Source organism: Macaca thibetana, chromosome 16, assembly GCF_024542745.1.
Source record: "Macaca thibetana thibetana isolate TM-01 chromosome 16, ASM2454274v1, whole genome shotgun sequence".
NCBI classification, from domain to species: Eukaryota; Metazoa; Chordata; class Mammalia; order Primates; family Cercopithecidae; genus Macaca; species Macaca thibetana.
Window position 1 is genome coordinate 62,241,184 of NC_065593.1, and position 14,262 is coordinate 62,255,445.

Genomic DNA, 14,262 nt, shown 5'->3' on the forward strand with positions numbered 1-14,262 from the left:
TGAATAATGATGTGTGCGGTTTCCTCTCACCATGACCCCCCCACGTAGGGTTTGTGAAGCCAGACACCTCATCCATCAATCACGCTCACTCCGGCCCAGCTTTCTTCAGAGCACCGTAGGGCTCACGGCAAAGCCCCGGCAAAAAGTCTGGTGAATGAACATGAACAAATGAAGAAGCAAAGCTCATCAGAGCTGTCGAGGTTTACTGGGGCTCTCTGTGCCAGGCGTTACTCTAATTTTTTTTTAGAGAGTGGGTCTCACTAATGTTGGTCAGGCTGGTTTCCAACTCCTGGCCTCAAGCGATCCTCCCACCTTGGTCTCCCAAAGTGCTGGGATTATAGACATAAGCCACGGCACCCAGTCCCAGGTGTTACTCTAAACGCTGCTCAGGAATTATTATAACTCATGGATCATCACACATTCCTATAAAGTAGTCACTGATACCGTCCCATTTCACAGATAAGGAAACAGGCCAAGAGGACTTTTGTCAATCATGAGGGTTGCAAAGCGAGTAAGCGGTAGAGCCAGGATTTGAAGCCAGGTAGGTGAGCCCCAGGCTGCTGACCCCCTCCCGAGGCCAGGTCTTTGGGTACCATGGAAAGGCTGGAGAAGTATGGGGTTCCTGCAGCCAGGACCCAGAAGGTGCCAACTGTGGTGTGGGCAGCTCACCACTAGGCCTTGGCCTCCAGCTCCTCCCTCAGTTGCTCTCCCCCAGGGAGTTGGAGGCAGAGCCCTGAACTGCCAGGAGAAGATTCCACCCGCCAGTCGGGGAAAGTTGCCAGGGCTCTTCCCAGGGCTTAGAGCCACTCCAGGCCTATCAAAGCCCATGAGCGTTTTAGTTTCCATAACTTCCTTGCAAGAAAGGTGATCGTACCAGCTACTGGGCCGGGCTGGGGGTCCCAGATTCCAGGGGCCCTCTCAGGCCTATGGCTCTCCCAGGACACAGATGCTTACTTGAGGAACCCTAGTGCACCAGGGGTCCCACAGCCAAAATGAAGAGACGGAGCTGCCCCGGGGCCCCTGCCAAAGCTCCCAGGTGGATCTACCCAGCAGACACCAAAATGTCCATCCCTCATCTGAAAACTCCACCTCCAGAAGGCCGCCCCAGGTTGGGCTGACAAAATCCACAGAGGCCTCAACGATGACTTTTCACTTCAGGTGTGAGTGAGTGGGTTGAGGGAGAAGCTATTGTTAACTATTAATAGTTCAGGAAATGCAGGTAAAGGAAAGAGAATGATAAGGCAACAGGGCTGGAAACTGGACACACGTGCAGAGGTGGGCAGACCTCAGAGAAAGAACTGCTCTGGAACAAGATGGTAAAGAAACTATAGACAATAATGGTAGACGATGATCCCGGGGTTCCAGTGGACCAAGACCACAACACTGATTCATTTGACAAGCATTTATTGAGTGTCTACTTCACAGTAACAAACAGATGACACTATAGGCTTGAGAACAGTCAGAATGAAAACAGCGGTGGCACATGGGAATTTCAAGTTCGTTTATTTAAATGTTTATTAGCAAAGACTTCCGGGCAGATCTGAAGCAGTCTTTAACATGTAAGGAATTCACAATCTGAATTGTCCTGTACAATAGTACAGGACATGTGTGTGCCACAAACCTCTTTTAGAATCTGGTGAAAAGTAAAGACTCTCCCTAGAAAAGTATACATTGAAGACAGACAGACAGACATGCACACATTTTGGAGGGTCCATCAAAGAATCCCTAGGCCAATTAAGTGGATCCAATTAAGTGGATCCCAATTAAAAACAATAACTTGGCACTCTGGGAGGCTGAGGCGGGAGGATCGTTTGAGCCCAGGAGTTCAAGACCAGCCTGGGCAATGTAGCGAGACCCCATCCCTATAAAATGAAATAAAATGAGAATAAAAAAAAGAACTTGGTGTGATGAGAACTTACAGAATTTAATAGGGTTATCTCAGCATTACCTTCAGCACTCTCTAAACTTTCGACCACACACACAAAGTTCTGAGTTCTACAGCTAGAGAAGAGGGAGGGCAGGTTAAAAAAATTATTCAAGGTAGAAGATTAGTCTGAGAAACAAAGAGGTAAGAGGAGAAGACTGAGGCCAGCTGGCCTCCATCCCTGAGCTCCAGCAGGAAGAGCCCCCAAGTGAGAACAAGTTGCTGTTCACGGACAGTGGACTCCAGAGGGGGTGGACAGAGACGTTGAGGAATGTCATCCCTGGGGTGAAAACAGGATATTTTCCCATCTCAACTCCGCTTTTCACTGCATTGTGTTCCTATTAACCTACCCAAGCTACTACAAACACTCCATAAATGTCACTGGGGACTTCCTGTTCTCTTCTAAAGATGGAAACACTGAATATAAATGACCAAATTGTGCAAAAGTGTGTGGGTGGGGGATCAAGGACTGAATTTTCAAAATGCACACAGCTCATCTAATTTGTTAACTAACTCCAAATCCAATTACACTTCACACTTTGTATGGGGCAAGAAGCGTCTCCTCAAAGTCTGCTTAGGACCTGGGATGCCGGAAATCTGAGACTCTGCCTTCCCCTCCTGAGAAACTCTGAAATCCTGCTTAGAAATTGAGCACAATGGCTCTGGCCTCCCAGAGAAAGACACGGATTTGCAAAGGCAAAGAGCTGCATTTTTCTCCGAGCTGGAGCTCTTTCCGGTTTCCACGATGGGGCTTAAACAAAGCCACAGCTTTACGGTTCCCCTGTCAGTGCTCTCTCCTTCTTGGGGAGCGACAAGGTGGAAGAGCCAACAAGAACCCTGTGTGCTCCTTTGCAGGACCTGGAAAGGACAGGTGGTGTGAGTCTGTCTCTATCCAGCCTCCTCTTTCATTCATTCAGGGGCCCCAGGTGCCCCCAAGGCAGGGGGGGCAGGGGTCCCCACTTTTAATGCCGGCCAAGGTTCCTCCAGCTTTTCCCTCGCCAAACCTTTTCAAGCAAACCTCTCCTCTATTGTGGAGGAAGGAATCTCAAGCAGCTCTGCCTTTCTGCCAGCACGGTTTCAATTGGCCCCAGTCGGTAAAGTCAAATTTGGACAAGGTCCAAGGGCTCCCCACACCACCCGCCCCTTTCTGGAAGAGGCCCTCCTCTGTTCTTTGATTTGCAACCCGCCACCTCCCTAGCCTGAGTTTTTTCACCCAGGCTCCATGGCCTATTGAGACATCAATCTTGGGCCAGAGCAAGCTCTGACCTGCAAACCATCGCCATTCACTTCCTAAAGAGCCACTCTCAGAACTCAGGCTGCAGGGAGGGCAGGCCAAAGATGAATCCTCTGACTTCTAGTGCGGTGTGTGGGGGGTGCTATTTTATATTCTGTTTTCTGCTGCCCTCTTGCCTTGCCCCCGCCCCTGAAGTGGATCCACTGCAGAGGGAGGATCAGGGAATGGCCCTGATGCCTCCCCCACCCCAGGGAACCTTCTAGCAGGAGCGGCCCCTACCCCAAAGCAACCCCAAGATCCAGCCTGTGCCAGCCCTCTGGCCATGTCCACAGTGGCCAGCCAACCACAGAGATTCCATTAGTTCTTGGCAAATCTGCAAACTTAAAAAGAGAAAGAAAAGTTCCCCCGTGGGTGGGTGGACACTGGCCATCTGTCACAGGCTGGAATTTCCTCTTATCAGGGATGTCCCCTAAGCAGGGGTGGGGGAGGGCAGGGCCCAGAGCCTCCCTCTCTCCAGCCCCTTCTGCTATCAGCAGGCCTGTCAGCAGATACACAGCAGAGCTTGGCAGTGAGGCAACAACAGGGGCTGGGGGGTCTGGGGTTCCACCTCCCCCAACTTATGAAATCATCTGAAATAACAAAACGTAGACAAGGGTCTCTGGGGTGCAACAGGGTGGCTCCCTGCCAGGAACTGGGTAGAAAAAAAAAGCTTTCCCCTAATTCCCTTCTGCTGTGCAGATCAGGCCCTGAGGATGCTGCAGAGGCTGCCCCAGGGCCTGCTTGGGGGTGGGGGACAGGCAGGGAGGGGCACATTCCTGGGCCATGAGTAGGAGCCTGACTAAATGACTCCTTCAGGAGGGAGAAAGACGCATACAACTGTCTGATTATAGCCAGAGGGGCCGGGAAGGTGCGGGAAAGCGGTGAAGGGGCCAGCTGCTCCAGGTGCCCCCAATCCATGTAGCACCCACCTGGGCTGACGAGAGTTGGGAGATTGGAGTTGTTTTCTCTCCCCATCTCCAGGCCCTGCCCCAGGAGTCCTCCTGCTCAGGAGCCTGGGAGTTGAGGAGGTCTGGAAGCAGTGGGCCCACAGTGCCATTGCCTTGGGAACCCACAAGGCCTTGGATGTGGCTCCCTCGGTCCTAGCTTTGCAGGCAGCCTACCTGGACTGCACCCACCTCCCAGAAGAGCTGCTCAGAATCCTGCATGTCCGAAAGAAAGACCAAAGAAGTGAGGAAGCCGAAGAGAGGCCTTATGAAAGCTTATGACGCATTTTCCAAGTGCACACCCCAGCAACTTCAAATGCTTTCTGAAGTAAGGATGGGGATGGATGGTTGGATGAATGGATGGGTGTATGGGTGTATGAATGGGTGAGTGGGTGAGTGGGTGGATGGACAGATGGATGAATGGATGGGTAGGTGGATGAACAGGCAGGTGAATGGATGGGTGGGTGGATGAATGAGCAAATGGATGAATGACTGGATGGTTGGGTGGATGAGTAGATGGATGGATGAGTGGATGAGTGGATGGATGGATGGATGAGTAGATGGGTGGATGAGTGAATTGGTGGATGAGTGGATGAGTAGACGAGTGGATGGGTGGATGAGTAGATGGATGGGTGAATGGATGGGTGGGTGAGTGGATGGATGGATGAGTGGATGGGTAGATGGATGGGTGAGTGGATGGGTGGGTGAGTGGATGGATAGATGAGTGGATGGGTAGATGGGTAGGTGAGTGAATGGATGATGAGTGGATGGGTGGGTGGATGAGTGGATGGATAGATGGGTGAATGAGTGGATGGGTGGATGAGTAGATGAGTGGATGAGTGGATGGGTGGATAGGTGGATGAGTGGATGGATGGATGGATGGATGGATGGATGGATGGATGGATGAGTGGATGGATAGATGGGTGAATGAGTGGATAGGTGGAAGAGTGAATGAGTGGATGGGTGGATGAGTGGATGGGTGGATAGACAGATGGGTGGATGAGTGGATGGGTGGGTGAGTGGATGAGTGGGTGGTTGGATGGGTGGGTGGGTGGAAAGACAGGTAGGTGGAAAGATGGGTGGATAGGTGGATGTTGCCTATCCAAGGAGTCTCAGAAACACACACATACCCTTTCATCCCAGACTTTCCCCAGGAAAAAGCAGTGTGCGTAGACCACTACCTGGTCACACCTCGAAACAGTCACTTTCATCCTCTCTGGAACACTGCCTTGGGGGATGCTGCACAGGGCATCCAAGCAACCCTGAGCTCAGGGTATGAGACACCAGGAAGCAGCAGGCGTACTGTGATCCCGCAGGCCTGCACTGTGGCCCCTGCTGCCTGCACTGTGGCATGAAGCTCAGATGCACCTCTGGACTTGGGGTTCTGACCAGACGGAGCCACCAGTCCTCTGAAGAATGAAACACACAGGGGTCACCCTTGCCTCCGAGCTGCAGGGAATGACGACCACCCAGCCCTTCTTTTCCCCAAATCTTCTCCAGGCTTCTGTGCATGGTTCTGCTGACCTTCCTCCAGTCTCTGGCGATTCTTTCAGCCTCTGCTGGCTCCTCCTCCACCCTCACCCGCGGAGTCTAGCTGACTTCACCCAGCCCCTGGACATTCAGTGCCAACAATGCCACCTTCTTTGTCCAGATTCACACTTGACTACCAGCCTGACTCAAAGACGTGTCCCTGGGCCCCACTGTGCCAGGCCCTCTGCTGGGTCCTGGCTATCTGCAGCCACTGCCACTGTCAAGCCCCGACATCTGAAGACACCTTGAACCAAACGACCGTGCCCCAGGCTGAACTCTGGAGCTCCCATCCCACCTGCCTCCCACCCCATCCTCCATCAAAGTGAACGGCCTCTCCAGCCAACAGCTATTGCAGCTAGATCTCTAGGGGCCGGGCCTGGGCCCTCCATTTCCATTACTCCAAATCCACTCATCCATCCCAAACTTCCATCAATGTTAACCCAACACATCTCACAGACACCTGCAATCTAAGCTACCACCATTAACTGTCCCTACCCCAATCCCTCCTCCTCAAAGCGGCAGGAGGCCTGTGGAAAATTTATTAATCTGATCATTTCCCTCCATGAAGCCGTGACTGGTTTCCATTGCACCTGGGATAAACCATATTCCTGTGGCTCCAGAATCCTGTCCTACCACCGACGTGCAGTGTGACCCTGAGCAAGTAACTTAAACACTCTACACCTCAATGTTATTACATGTGAAATGGGATAATAACATCTGTCTCATAAGAATGCTGGGCATCAAATGAGATATTTATTTATGAAGCACATAGTGTTGTGCCTGGTCAGTAAATGCTTGAAGTCTTTGTTAACAAAACACACTCCCCTAACCTACTCTTCAGCTTCCATCCACGCACAGCCTCCCTGGCTGCCTTTCAGCTCTTCCAACGAGGCTACCCACAGAGGTCCTCCCTGCTGGGGCCATCCTTTCTCCATGCTGTTCCTAGAACTCCCTCTTGTCTTCCCAGGATAGCTCATCTACACTGGGTCCCTCAGTTCTTACACACGTGGCCCTCAGATTGCTGTCTGGGGTCTGTCGCATTCACTGCCCACAAAACATTACACGTCCGAAGCACCCAGTAAGATGCTGTGAATGAGTGAATAAATGAATGAATGAATGGCCAGCCTGCTGCCCTTTCGTCCGGCCCCTCCTCTCTCCCAGACCAGCATGGGGGCAGCCACGGCTCCCGTCTACCCCGGTAACACCACTCGTCTACCCTGGTAACAACTCCCTCTGTGCCGGCCGTGCTGGCCAGAGTCCCTTCCCACGGCGTTCCCGCGGCTTTGGTGTGTGGCCACCTGTGAATGAGAGGCTCGTGATTTCCGGCTTCCATCGTCCTTCTGGAGCCACAAAGCATTAAGGCGGAAGGATGGATGAGCTTCCTGGGACAGCCAGGGTGGGAGGCCGGTTCAGGAAATTTTGTTCAGGAAATGGTCAGTGTGGGATGAGGCGCCCGGTGGGGAGGGGAGTGGGGCGGGGACTTGGGGCCTGGCTGTTCTCCAGCCAGGGACTCTAATCCCCACCCACTTCCCCGCCCATTCCCCAACCCCAGTGCTGGGCTCAGGACCCCTGGGGGCTCTCTAGGAACACAGAAGACACAGTAAGGACCAGGGACACAGGACAAGCAGAGCCCGTGGGCAGGGGGCCTCCAGCCAGAACACCTGAGCCTATGCCTGGCTCCAACCAGACACGGAGACCTTGGCCAGGCCAGTCCCCACACTGAGGCAGGGGGGTCCCTTAGAGGCCGCTAGTCACCAAGCACTGCGTGGCACACATGCCACGGAGGGCTAGCATCTTCCCAGACACCAGCAGAGGCTCAGACATCTTGTGGCCCAAGGATGACTTGGTCCCAGCGTCTATCCATCTGCAGTCCTGCATGAAAAGCCTGATGTGACATGGCCGGCCCCAACGGAAGAGTGATTCGGGAACCGGCTAAGCGGATTTAGCAACTGGCAAACTGGATTTAGTAACTGAGACACTGCCAGGGGCTTGGTAGAAGTCCCGAATGTACCAGACCCAGCCCTGACCCCCACAGAGCTCAATCAAGCACTAAAAGGTACAGAGGCCAAGCTGAGCATCAAAGGAACACTGACCCCAGGGCTGACCGGTGCTCCGCACTCTACGGTTTATAAACAGCTCACATTTACCTGATCGCAACTGACCCTCTCCTGTGAGGCCTTCTTTAGATTCTCCGTTCCCTAAAGTAATCAGTTGTGCCTTTTGAAATCAGAGCAAAGTAATAAAACTGCAGTAATAGTGTGTTCTTATGAACACTGTGATGTTAGCTGGTTAAATGACGGAGCCCCCAGGGTCTCCCACACTGCCCCAATCCTGTGTCCCTTCTGGTCCCGGCCCACCCTCCATACTTCCTGCTTTTCTTCTTTCTCCTCCTCCCGAGGACCCAAGGCCTGGGGTTGACCTACTGTGGGACTCCAACGGTGACCTCCAGGAAGAAATGCCGGCTTCCTCCTTCCACCTAGTAGCGACCCCTGGCTCGCTCACGCTCACGCAGCCAACACGGGCGGCAGCCGGAACCTGGAAGCTCCTAGGGTGGAAGCCTGTCCCCTCCCAGGCCCCTTCCAGCCCGAACTCCGGGAAGAAGCTACATTCATATGGTAATTTCTCCCAAGGCTGGGAGGGGGAAGGGGCCTGGCCGGAGCCTGACCGTTTTCCAGAGGTTGCAGCCACTGGGCCTTCCAAGCCAGCTGGGCTCCTCGGCTGTGTCCCTGAGGGATGGTAACAGACTGCAGCACAAACTGCCCACCGGCTGGCTGGGGAGTGGGTACCCAGATGCGGGCCAGGGCCAGGGCCTTCGTTTTACAGGTCATGTGGTGGTTTAAAGTAGGCACTTTAACGGGTACACATTTGTGTTACAGTTTACTTGTGTGTGTGTGTGTGTGTGTGTGTGTGTGTGACAGTCCAGAAACACGGTAACACATTGCTTCCCCAAGACGGTGGCCCTGGGAGACCTGTGGCCACCCTCACCTGGGGCCCCCAGCACTTCCAGCCTCCCCCAGGAAGGTCTTGTCAACCCGGATTTGAAGTTGGTCCCAGGGAAGAATCCTCTCAGAAAAATAAGTCACTTCCCCCAGCCTCAGCCCAGCCCCCTACCAGGGGTGAGTTACACCAAACTCACCCTCTCCCTCCCCTCCCACTTCCTCTCTCAGGCTGCAACTAGCTGCAAGCAGCTCACCCACCCAGGCCTGCCAATATACCACAGAAAAGACACACGAACCTTGCATTTCCCCTTTCTGACTTGTTCTGGGTTCCAACAGGCAAAGGAAACTGGAAGTCAGCAGCCAGGACCCAGCTGCAGGCCCCCGGGGTCATTGTGCATCCCCAGCCACACCCGTCCCTGTGCTGATTCAATGTCCACTCATCCTAGTTCATGGAGCGAGGCATGGACTCAAGATGAAACAAAGGGGGCCTTGGCCTCCTGGGGCTCACAGTGCCCGACGCCTGTGAGAGCAACCTCAGAGCACAGTACAGAGAAATGGCTGTGACACGGACGCGCAGCACCTGGCTGGCCAAGCACTGCAATGCACCCCCACCGGGCCTGGGTCCCTCAGCAGACACATGGCTTAAAGGCTGGTTGGCTAAACCACATGTCCCTGTAATTACCCAAGAGAAATGAAAAACGTGTTCACACAAACACCTGTAGACCGGCACTCACTGCAGAACTCTTCACAACAGCCAAGCAGAAACAACCCAAATGTCCATCAGCAGATGAAGAGATACGCAGTGTGGCCTATCCACGATGGAATATTATTCAGCCATGAAAAAGAATGAAGCACCAGCACCTGCTACAATGTGGATGAGCCTTGAAAACATTCTACCAAGTGAAAGGAGCCAGTCGCCAAGGCCACATATTGTAGGATTCCATTTATACAAACTATCTAGAACAGGTAAATTCATAGAGACGAAAGCAGATGAGCGGTGGCTAGGGGCGGAGAGCCCGGAGTTGGGAACGGGGAATGGCTAATGGCGACAGGGTCTCTTTTGGGGATGATGAAACGTGCTGGGATTAATGGCGATGGCTGTGTAACTGTGATGGTTAATTTTCTGTGTTAATTGGACTGGGCTATGGGGCACCTAGGTATTTGGTCAAACATTATTCTGAGTGTGTCTGCGAGGGTATTTTTGGATGAGTTTAATATTTAACTCTTTACCTTTTAGGGGAAAAAAAAAAAGTTCAGCTCACTCCTAGCACTCACTTAATTTTACATAAACATGCTCTTTGAGGCTGAAGCAAATCTGACTGATGTTCTATGTGAAAACTAAATATAAAAACCGGACAGGTGCAGTAGCTCATGCCTGTAATCCCTGCACTTTGGGAAGCCGACATGGGCGGATCACTTGAGGTCAGGAGTTTGAGACCAGCCTTGTTAACCTGGTGAAACACCGTCTCTACTAAAAATACAAAAAATTAGGCAGGTGTGGTGGCAGGCACCTTGTAATCCCAGCTAAACTCGGGAGGCTGAGATGAGAATCACTTGAACCCGGGAGGTAGAGGCTGCAGTAAGCCGAGATTGTGCCACTGCCCTCCAGCCTGGGCAACAGAGAGATAATCCATCTCAAAAAACAAAAAAATTAAAAAGAAAAAAATTTTTAATTGTTCCCGCAGTTATTTCTAAGCAAAACAAAAGGATCATCTGAGTCATCTATTCTGGAAAAATCGGATTCATCAAACGAATCTTCAGCCAACAACTGATGAAGAACAATGTTAATATCACTCGTAGGAATGCTGTGATCTCTAGGATTTGACATTTTCAGCGATCGAGAATTACTATTTTTTTTTTTTGATTGAATCTTGCTCTGTCGTCCAGGCTGGAATGCAATGGCGCGATCTTGGCTCACTGGAACCTCTGCCTCCCGGGTTGAAGCAATTCTCCTGCGTCAGCCTCCCAAATAGCTGGGATTACAGGCACCTGCCACCACGCACGGCTAATTTTTGTATTTTTAGTAGAGACGGGATTTCACCATGTTGGCCAGGCTGGTGTCCAACTCCTGGCCTCAGGTGATCGGCCTGCCTCAGCCTTCCCAAGTGCTAGGATTACAGGCATGAGCCACCACACCCGGCTGAGAATTACCATTTTTTTTTAATGGAAATACCACTACTAAAAATGGAATATGCTATAAACAGAATGATGTCTTCTGTTTCCGAAGTCAATATACTAGAGTGATGTGAAAATAATAATAAAAGCAAGCTACTTCCCAGCAAAGTTATCTCGGGGTGAATGCTGCAGCCACAAGCACTGCTGGTGAGTGTTCTCGGGGCAAACGGGAAAAGGGTGCAATCAGGAGCCCGGGGAAAGCAGATTGCGTGCTCTGATGGGGGTGAGCCTCACCCGTGAAGGGTTTGGAAGGCACACTCCAAGATACAGTGCCTTGGCACAGTGAATATTTTCAGCTGAAGGAATTGAAGAAATGGCAGGTCCAAGAAGGACTCGCTGGCTGCCCCTTCTCCGAAGTGGATCATAAGCCCCTCATGTAAGAGGTGCCCTCCCTACACCCAGGGGAAATGAACAGCCTCATCTCCAGAGATGGAGGATCTGAGAGGGGCACCGGTACACAGGCCTTGCCGAGACCTCCCCCCGTCTGGCTCACTGGTCAGCTCATCTTTTGTTGCTCTGTCACAGGTTCCCACGACTTTCCACTCTTCATCAAACCCAGCATAAAAGCGTTCAGGCCTAGGCCGGGCACAGCAGCTCACGCCTGTCATCCCAGCACTTTGGAAGGCCGAGGTGGCCGGATCACTTGAGGTCAGGAGTTGAAGAACAGCCTGGCCAACATGGTAAAACCCCATCCCTACTAAAAATACAAAAATTAGCCGGGTGTGGTGGCACATGCCTGTAGTCGCAGCTACTCAGGAGGCTGAGGCGTGAGAATGGCTTGAACCCAGGAGACAGAGGTGGCAGTGAGCAGAGATCATGCCACTACACTCCAGCCTGGGCAACAGAAAAGCAAAATAAACAAACAAACAAAAAGAAAAACTGCTCAAAACAAGCAAAAAACAAATAAAACAAACAAGCAAAACAAATAAAAACTGCTCAGGCCTAGGCCGGGCACGGTGGCTCACACCTGTAATCCCAGCACTTTGGGAGGCCAAGGCAGGAGGATTGCTTGAGCCCAGGAGTTTGAGACCAGCCTGGGCAACATAGTGGGACCCTGTCTCTACAAAAAATAAAAAATTAGCCAGGCGGGGTGGCGCATGCCTGTAGTCCCTGCTACTTGGGAGTCTGAGCTGGGACTTAAGAGTGGGTTCAGAACAGCTCCTGTGGCCGGCAGCTGGGTCCTAGCTTGAGCCCAGGAAGTCAAGGCTGCAGTGAGCTGTGATCGGGCCACTGCACTCCAGCCTGGACGGGCTACAGAGTGAGACTTTGTCTCAAAACAAAACAAAAACCACTCAGGCTAACGGTTTCTCTGCGTCTTCATTTCCTTATGAAGGCTCTGTGTCAAGTAAAACTTACTTGAATTGTTACGCTTGTTTCCTGTTAATCTCTCTGGCAGTCTAATTTCCAGGGTCCTAGCCAATGAATCCAAAACCGATAGAAGGAAAGGGTTTTGTTTTTCTCAGATTTTGTTCTGATCGGGCCTTTGTCATTTTGTGACAAAGACCTGAAGGTCCGAATAGGACACAAGGCCTGAGTGAGAGAGAATTCTTCCTGCTTAACTGCCTTCAACCTGGAACATCAGTTTTTTCCTGCTTCAGACTCAAACTGACACACGGGCTCTTCCTGGGTCTCAGGACCAGAACGACACCATTGGCTCTCCTGGGTCTTGGGCCTTCAGGTGGACACCAGAGCCACATCACGGGCTCTCCCAAGTCTCCAGCCTGCTGATTTACTCTGCGAATCTTGGCACTTGCCAACTTCCGAAATGAGATGAGTCAACTCTTCACAAGAATAAATCTCTATCTGTGCACACGTACACACCTTCTATTGGTTCTGTTTCTCTGGATGACCCTAATACAACCACTTTGTGAATACAGCAAAACCATTGAACTGTAGGCTTTAAAAAGGTCAAGGTCACAGTATACGAATTCTATCTCCATAAAGCTATCACTTAAACAGCAACACGAGGCCAGCGAGCCCTGTGCACTCCTCTGCAAGCAAGAGCAGGGACAGCATCGTCCTTGTCCTCGGATGTCCCCAGCCTCCAGCCCGAGTCTGGGAACATCTTTCATGTGCCCCCTCCTTCAATTCTGTAGTCCAAGGGTCGGGGCGGTCCTCAACCTGGTACCCTCTCTGCACCTCCTCACCCTCTCCTCACACCAGCCAATGGACACAGAGGTCTCCTCATGGATTTTTATTTTTAGTATTTATTTATTTTTATTTTTTTGAGACAGAGTCTCACTCTGTCGCCCAGGCTGGAGTGCAGTGGCGTGATCTCGGCTCACTGCAACCTCCGCCTCCTGGATTCGAGCGATTCTCCTGCCTCAGCCTCCCGAGTAACTGGTATTACAGTCATGTGAAACCATACCTGGCTAATTTTTTGTATTTTTACTAGAGGTAGGGTTTCTCCATGTTGGCCAGGCTGGTCTCGAACTCCTGACTTCAGGTGACCTGCCCGCCTCGGCCTCCCAAAGTGCTGGGATTACAGGTGTGAGCCACCGCACCCAGCCTCCCCATGGATTTTTAAAAGGGCCCTGGGTGACACAGACTGGAATCTGCTAAGTCACTAAATGACCCTTTTAAATAAAGAAGGAAGTCATAAACCTCCACTTAAAAGGAGTGGGGGATGGCAACAGAAACACAGCCAGTCAGAAACCGGAAAGGTCTCACTCAACTCGTCCCCAAGGTCTCTGAGTAGAAGGGACAAGAAGGGAAAACCTGCCTCCTAAGACACCCCACTCAGCACCCCACTCCCCAGATGCAAGACGCAGCTGTGCATAGCGGCGGCAGTGAGGACCCTGGCCCAGCAGGCCCTCGCATCCCCAGCAGAGGGCTCCAGGGGCTAGGGCTGCTCAACACGACCAAGAGGAAATGACCGCAGGAGCCCCCAGCTGCTGGGGGTGGCCCCCGCGGTTTCCTGGGCCATCTCTGCTGGGGGTGGCCCCCGCGGTTTCCTGGGCCATCTCTGGGGGACCCACTCCAAATCTGGAAGAGGCCCAAGCCCTCTCCCTCCCCATATCCTAAACCCCAACCACACCAGCCAGGAGCTTTGATGGACAAGAAAAAATTCAATTAAGCCTCACTGTGCTAGGTGACATGCGCCCCAGAGGGAGAGGGGCCCCTGGGTTGCTCAAGTTTAATGATAACTTCAGCAGTCGGGTCTCCAAGTTAATTAGCTCTTTTTTCCCCAGCAGTCCTCGGGGAGCCCCACGGTGAGCTGTGAGGAGCCGCCCAGCACGGCACACATGAAGCAGGGGCCTTTCCTCACTCCCACTCCACAAACACCAGGGCCCCTCAGGGGACCAGCCTCCCATCCCTGAGTCATTTCTCCCCCACTGCCCTCTCAACAAGGAACAGAGAAGGAGCTTCTACTGCTTCTGTAGATGTAGAAACTGAGGCATGCACAGACAGGTCATGCGTGATATGGTTTGGACACTGTCCCCTCCAAATCTCATGCTGAAATGTGATCCCTGATGT

General features: G+C 52.2%; 3 protein-coding genes across 14 annotated transcripts in view; 2 read left to right on the forward strand and 1 right to left on the reverse strand.

The window, feature by feature from the left end:
• MXRA7 (matrix remodeling associated 7) overlaps positions 1 to 14,262 on the forward strand; it is a 1,130,960-nt gene that overhangs the window by 352,843 nt on the left and 763,855 nt on the right. The window lies entirely within an intron of this gene.
• Positions 1 to 14,262, forward strand: part of JMJD6 (jumonji domain containing 6, arginine demethylase and lysine hydroxylase) — a 1,042,475-nt gene that overhangs the window by 303,118 nt on the left and 725,095 nt on the right. The window lies entirely within an intron of this gene.
• Positions 1 to 14,262, reverse strand: part of SEPTIN9 (septin 9) — a 214,791-nt gene that overhangs the window by 24,787 nt on the left and 175,742 nt on the right. The window contains exon 1 of one of the 11 annotated variants that reach the window (XM_050764276.1): positions 8,095 to 8,248. The exons of the other annotated variants lie outside the window; for them this stretch is intronic. The gene's annotated coding sequence lies outside the window, so the exon portion shown is untranslated. Of the gene's footprint in view, positions 1 to 8,094; positions 8,249 to 14,262 lie in introns of those variants that run through there. 11 annotated transcript variants of the gene reach the window in all.